This window comes from Myotis nattereri (assembly GCF_964212035.1).
Source record: "Myotis nattereri genome assembly, chromosome: 16".
Classification (NCBI taxonomy): Eukaryota; Metazoa; Chordata; class Mammalia; order Chiroptera; family Vespertilionidae; genus Myotis; species Myotis nattereri.
The window spans coordinates 46,195,889-46,202,355 of NC_138091.1; positions in this window are offsets into that span (position 1 = coordinate 46,195,889).

Genomic DNA, 6,467 nt, shown 5'->3' on the forward strand with positions numbered 1-6,467 from the left:
CCTGAGGTAGGAGCGTGGTTTGGAGGCTCAGACGGTGGCCTGCGTTTGAAGCCCCGGCAGCCCCCATCGGAATGGCTGACGGTGGGAAAGAAAAGAGGGCAGGCCAGTCAGCCATCGTAGAGCTGGGCATGGCATTGAACAAATGGAGGGAACAAGGAAAAGGGAACAGAAGGCGGCTTCCGGAGAACTGAATCCCTGAAAGAAAATAGGGGCATTGGGAGAAGCAGCTTTGGGGGATGGAGATCAGAGAGCCTGTGTCATAAAGCAAGTGGATGAGTTCCTGTCCTCAGATGGGTTGAAAAGAGCAGCACTAACGGAAAAGTTTCTCGATGCAAAAATAACTTTCCTAAAATTATTAGGAAAATGGCCACGTTGGTCTGGGCAGGTTTTTCCAGGCTCAGAACTATCTGGGCAGCTAAAAAGACTGTGTGCTCTCACCTTGCTGTGGATCAGATTGGTCAGTGAGGGGGTGGGGTGGGGTGGGGAAGTGGGGTGGGGTGGACCTGGATCTAGAACGCTCCCTCGGAGGGTACTGATGCATAGCCATGTTTGGGAGCCGCTTACCTGGCTCACCCACACTGGACAGCCCCTGGCCCACCTCAAACAGGCAGGACACCTCTCCTGAGCCTTCGAAGGCTGATCTCAGAGTCCAGTTTTGCTTCCACCCTGGCAGGGAGTGTAAGTCAGGCAGATTGGCAGCTGTTCTAAGCGTCCTCCCCCGCCCATCCTGGGTGATGACATGAACCGAATAGAATCATGCACAACCCTTGTCTTTACAGCTGGCATGTCCCTTGGCTTAATGACAGGGCAGTGTGGCGTTTCAAACTTGAGGAATCTAAAGCAGCAATAAAATGGGTTTTGCAAATTGTTAGGGAGGCAACGAAGACCTTGGAACTGCAATTTCCTAAGTATTGCTTTTGATGATTTTGCGTTCTCCAACCATGACTCTCACCAGCAGCCTGGGAAAGCCAAGCAGGCAGTGTGTCCTGTGGAGGGTACGTCACGCCTCCTGAGGGCACACTGTGTGCTGGGGAGCTGGCTGGAGGCTCCAGGAGCCGCCTCGGGGTGGGAGGGGTTGTGATTGTTCTGAGCACGTGTTCTTCCCATCAAACACCTGCTAATCATGCTTCCGTCAAGACACTCCCACCACCATGGGCTCTGACTGGTCTGGGGTGACCTTCAGCAAGGGCCCCCCCTTTCTCTTTACTCAGGAACATCTACTGTCTGCAGAAAGCATGAGGAAAGAAGTGCGGGGAAACAAAACGAGTCCTTTAAAAATCTAGGGCTGGTGCCTGGTCTCTCTGGCCCTTTGATTTCTTTTCCTGCTCTTTCCTGGTTCCTTGTAACCCTCGGAAATGTACTTTTTGGGCAACCATTGTGAAAGGAAAGACTGTGGTGTTCCTCCACCACCCTGCTCCCTCAAGCCTCGTAGTCTTAGGAAAGATAGCTCAAAGGGACCCCATCCGTCTGAGGAAGAGATGGAGGCCGCAGGCGGCTGCAGCAGGCAGGCAGTGCTGGGACAGATCCCTCTTGCTGTGAGCAGCATTGGTAGGCATGCTCACCAGGAGCGGAATGCCAGCTGCCTCAGCAGTTATGCCAGGTGGGAGAGCAAACACCGAAATCCTGTTGGCAAAGCCAGCAGGGCCAGCACACTGTGGCCAAAGCAAACAGGGGCCGAGGCAGGCCAGCTGCAATGAACTCTCACTTCTACTCACTCGGATCTGGCAGAGGGTGAGACTGAGCTAGCTGAGCCCACGTACCAGCGCATCGAGTAGCCGTGGGTGTGCTCATACCGATCCCTGGGCTGCTGCTCTTGCTCTCCTTGGCATGCATGGTCCCCTTTCATTTTGGCACTTTGGCCAAGGAAAGTCTGATCATGATAAAGCATTTCACCTGTATTGCTTTGGTTATTCTTCCCAGCAGTCTGTGAGATCAGTACAGTATTATCCCCATCTCACAGATGAGAAAATTGAGGCGAGGGGAGGGACATCAGAGCCAGGACTTAGTGTGGGGGCCTCTGACTCGGGGTCTGCTGCATTTCCCATTCCCTCCACCCTCCCACCTCTCCACCCGAACGCTCCCATTTCAGTTCCCACACTCCCTTCACGGGCAGAGCTCCCACCTTCTAAACCAGTGAAGCAGAGGCTCAAAGGAGGGTAGGGATTGTTTTTGCTTTTAGACCAGCTCATTGACACCCCTGATTCTTTATCTGCCACACCCACCAACACAGAGGCCCAGTAAAATGAATACAACTACAAATATTTTCAATTTTTTTGCATATTTCAACAAGTCACAACCCCTCCCCCTTTATTTAAACACGAACGATCTGAATCAAGATCTCTGCTTTTCCCCCCCCTTCATGTTAGTTACAATGTGGTTGTATTTAAACATAGACTCAATAGACCCTCTTATGACCTGCTGCCTTTTGGTGTCTCTAGGCCCCAATGTATACCCACAAAAATGCGTCTCTCTGGCCACCTGGTTGGGAACTGTATGCTTCACGGAGAGACAGACAGTGGCTACATTCATGTCTCATGGAGGGCTGGGCTCCCACTGAGAGAAGAAAGCCAGCTGTTGGGTTGGCTGTACCCTTCCGAGTCCCCCTTCCTCAACAGCTTTTTTTTTTTTTTAAATATATTTTATTGATTTTTTACAGAGAGGAAGGGAGAGAGATAGAGAGTTAGAGACATCGATGAGAGAGAAACATCGATCAGCTGCCTCCTGCACATCTCCCACTGGGGATATGCCCGCAACCCAGGTACATGCCCTCGACCAGAATCGAACCTGGGACCCTTCAGTCCGCAGGCCGACGCTCTATCCACTGAGCCAAACCGGATTCGGCTCCTCAACAGCTTTCCTGATGATCTGAAATTTCCTGATTATTCCCCAACATCCCTGCTTGAGGGGAGAGGGCAGGAGAAGAAACAGGAACCCTTCATGGGACTCTGGATCCGATAACCAGTCCTTTTCCCACGCAGCATTCTGATGTGCTCTCCCCGGGACCCTGCGGGGAAAGGCCGTGGGTCAGAGGGGCCTGGGAAGTGGAGGCGAGGCCGCTGGGAGCATGTCCTCCCCGTCGCCCTCGGCAGAGAGGCGCAAGAGCGCAGGGCGGGGCTGGGGGTCCCCGAGGGGAGAGAGGCCCGTGCGGGGCTGGTTTGGAGGTTCTGCTGGAGAAGGTGCGCACGGGAGGGCGTGTCAGGGCGGCGTTGCTGTCCAGGCGACCGGAGGAGCCGGGCTGACTCCAGGCGCGGAGCCGAGAACAAGCGACCGGGTCCGCCGCTGCTCTGCGCGCTTCCCCGACGCCGACGCGGCACCTCCACTGCGCTGTCTGCCCGCATGCATCCCGCACCCCGCACCCCGCACCCCGCACCCCGCATCCCGCACCCCGCATCCCGCACCCCGCATCCCGCACCCCGCACCCCGCATCCCGCATCCCGCACCCCGCACCCCGCATCCCGCACCCCGCACCCCGCACCCCGCATCCCGCACCCCGCATCCCGCACCCCGCACCCTGCATCCCGCATCCCGCACCCCGCACCCCGCATCCCGCATCCTGCATCCCGCATCCCGCATCCCGCTCTGGAGCCAGACCCAGGGACCGACGGGCGCCCCCGGGGTCACAAGGCTCCCGCACAGAAACCGGGACTTCGCCCCAGCGGGGGCCCAGGACGGTCCGCCTGGGGCGGGAGGAGGCCAGGCGGGGAGAGCTGCGCCCGGAGCGCCCAGTGGAAATGCTCGGGCAGGGCCAGGCAGCGGGTCACCCGGCGCCTTTCTCCGGCTCCACGCTTCTCCCCAGCGGCTCCGGCTCAGGGGCCCCAAAGCAGCCGGTGAAGCTGGTCCCCAGGGGAGCGAGAAACCGGCTTCCGCAGGCACCAGCTTGGGCAGAGGCGTCGCTGCTGATTCTATGGGCAAAGCTTAGGAGCTTCCTCATCCCCCAGATGCCATCGCCATTTACAGACGAGAACGGTGGGCCCGAGAGGCGGAGTGAACCCGTATGTGTAGGAGGCAAGACTGAACCATGACTCCGAGGCCACAGGGGCCGGTGAGGCTCCTCCCAGACCACGGGGGCTTGCACTCGGACTGTGTGCTCTGAATTCGAGTTCAGTGCGGAGATCAGTGTGAGGCCGCGCAGGGAACAGAACTGCGTGGCCAGGGTGGTCACTCCATCCTGTCACTGCTCCCAGAGGGGCTCCAGAGGAAGGCAGTGGGAATGGTGGTCGCCCCCATATCACAGAGGGGGAAACTGAGGCTCACCTTTCCCAGGCTCCACTGACGTGATTCTTTGTCCGGCGGGAGAGAGACAATGCCCCATGCGATGCTGCTCGTTCGCTGCCTGCCTGGGCCCCAGGAAGGCCACTGCTGGGTTCCAGGCAGGAGAGAGAGAGAGAGAGAGAGAGAGAGAGAGAGAGAGTTTTGGAACCTCCCCACCCTCAGCCTCCCTCCGTCCCGGGCACCTCCTCCTTTACCTTCCTCCTCCCGCCAGGTTTGGAGGCGCAGAGGATGTTTGCCCTGGGAGCAGGCCGGATGCCTCTGCGGTCAGCAGCCTGATTCACTGCAGGGAGGCACCCCACCCAGCGGCCCCAGCTGTCAGATTGAGGGTGAGGGCTGTGGAGAGGGGACTCCATAATCCACCCCACCTTGCCCCCAAGACACTCCTGCCCTACCTGAAGCATCATCCCAACTAGCCAGGGATGTCTACTCATCAGCCTTTACCCCCCACCTGGCTTCTCTTCACTCTTGGGGAGGAGGAGCCAGGAGGAAACCCAAGAGCGAGCACCTTTCTGAAGCCAGGGGTCGGCCGCTCCAAAGGCTTTGGGAGTGACTCCCAGGAGGCGGTTAGGGAAGAGGTTAGGATTAACCCCCTCTTTTTCTCCACTCACTGAGTCCCCCCTTCAGAGCCCAGAAGGGGTTAATATTTCACCAGCTACCCCCTTCTTTCACCTGAAGGATCCCCAAAAGGCTTTTCCGGAAGCCCAGCTGACATGTGGTCCCAGGTTGTCAGTGGGGAGGGGGGCACTGGCCCCCAGGCAGCCCCTCCTCACCTGTGCAGCCCCACCTCAGGGCGTCTGCCCCAGATTCCCCTCGGCCCCTGGCTGACCCAGACACACTGATAAGCCCCCAGACGGCCAAACATCGTTAACTTCTTTGCTTTTCTAGACTTCTCTCCCTGTCCTTTCCCCGACCCCAGCGGAGGGATTGCCGGGTGTCTGCACTTCTCCTGGGTGCTGGATTCCAGGGACCAGCCTTCCGCCTTTTGCCCCCCCTTCCCCTCATGCTTCCGGATGGGGAGCCAACTTTCTGTGACACTCGGTTGCTCTAGAAATAGTGTTCGCTCATCCTCTCCCAGCCCCAAGCCCCCGTGCCCGCATAGACTCTGCTTCAGAAGAGTTCCAGGAAACAGTAAAAAATTAAGAGAGAGAAAGAGAAAGGGGATGTCAGAGAATGTCAACAAGGATTTCAAGAACAAGCTTAAACTTCTCAGCTCAACCCTGAGCAGGGAGGAGGAGGGCTGGATTGTCCATTGGGACTGCACGAGCAAGCAGCTCTCAGTTTATTTCCTATTGCCTTTAAATATTTTGCGCACTCACATACAAAGGGATCAGGGTGACAGGAGGCGGTGTCTGCCCCCACACACCCGGCTGCGCTGCAGGAAGACGGGTTTTCCCGGGGTGACATGGAGGGTGGACAGAGCCGGCGTGGGTCATGGTCCCAGGTTCCCAGGGTGGAGAGAGCCACCATCATTACAAAGCTGACCGTTCTCTCTGCAGGCGCCCCCACTGATGGCTCTGCTTGCAAATCCTTCCCTGGTGCTCTTCTCCCCACCCCGTCTCCCCAGAAAGAGAAGGTTCCTGGAAAAGGCCCCTGGAAGACAGGCTCTGACTGAAGTGGGGGGTGTGGGACATAGGGGAGGGCCCATGTCCCCCCTCCAGCGGTGGGGATGGGTAGGGATCATCTGCCCTTTTAGACGGGAGCAGAGGTCTTAAGCCCAAGTGTGTGGTTTCCATGAATTCAAACAATTTTTAAATAAACTGGGACACTGTTCTCACCTAAAATAATACAATAATGGGACAAAAAAAAAAAGTTAAATATCCTTTGGTCAGAAGTCCTGGGAGAGAGCTCTTTTGACAGGAAAAGAAATAGGTAAGTTGTAATCTGAATATTTTTTAAAATTTGATTGACGGAATCCAGACCTCACTTCCAACCGTTCTGAGGGGATGAAAATAACAAACCCTTGGAGAAAGCGTGCATGTCTCATTTGGGAACCTTAAACACTGCCCTGGGGCACTCAGCGCCCTGCACGAAGCAAGTGCTCAGGGAGTGCAAGGCTAGCGGGTCCTAATGGTGGAGCTGGGCCCGGCCAGAGTTCGCCCCTGACCTGCCCGCGAAAGGTGTGCCTACGCGTTTGCAGCTTCTTGACCCGCAACGCAGGTGCAGAAATGGACGCCAACCATCCCGTCTTCCAAAGA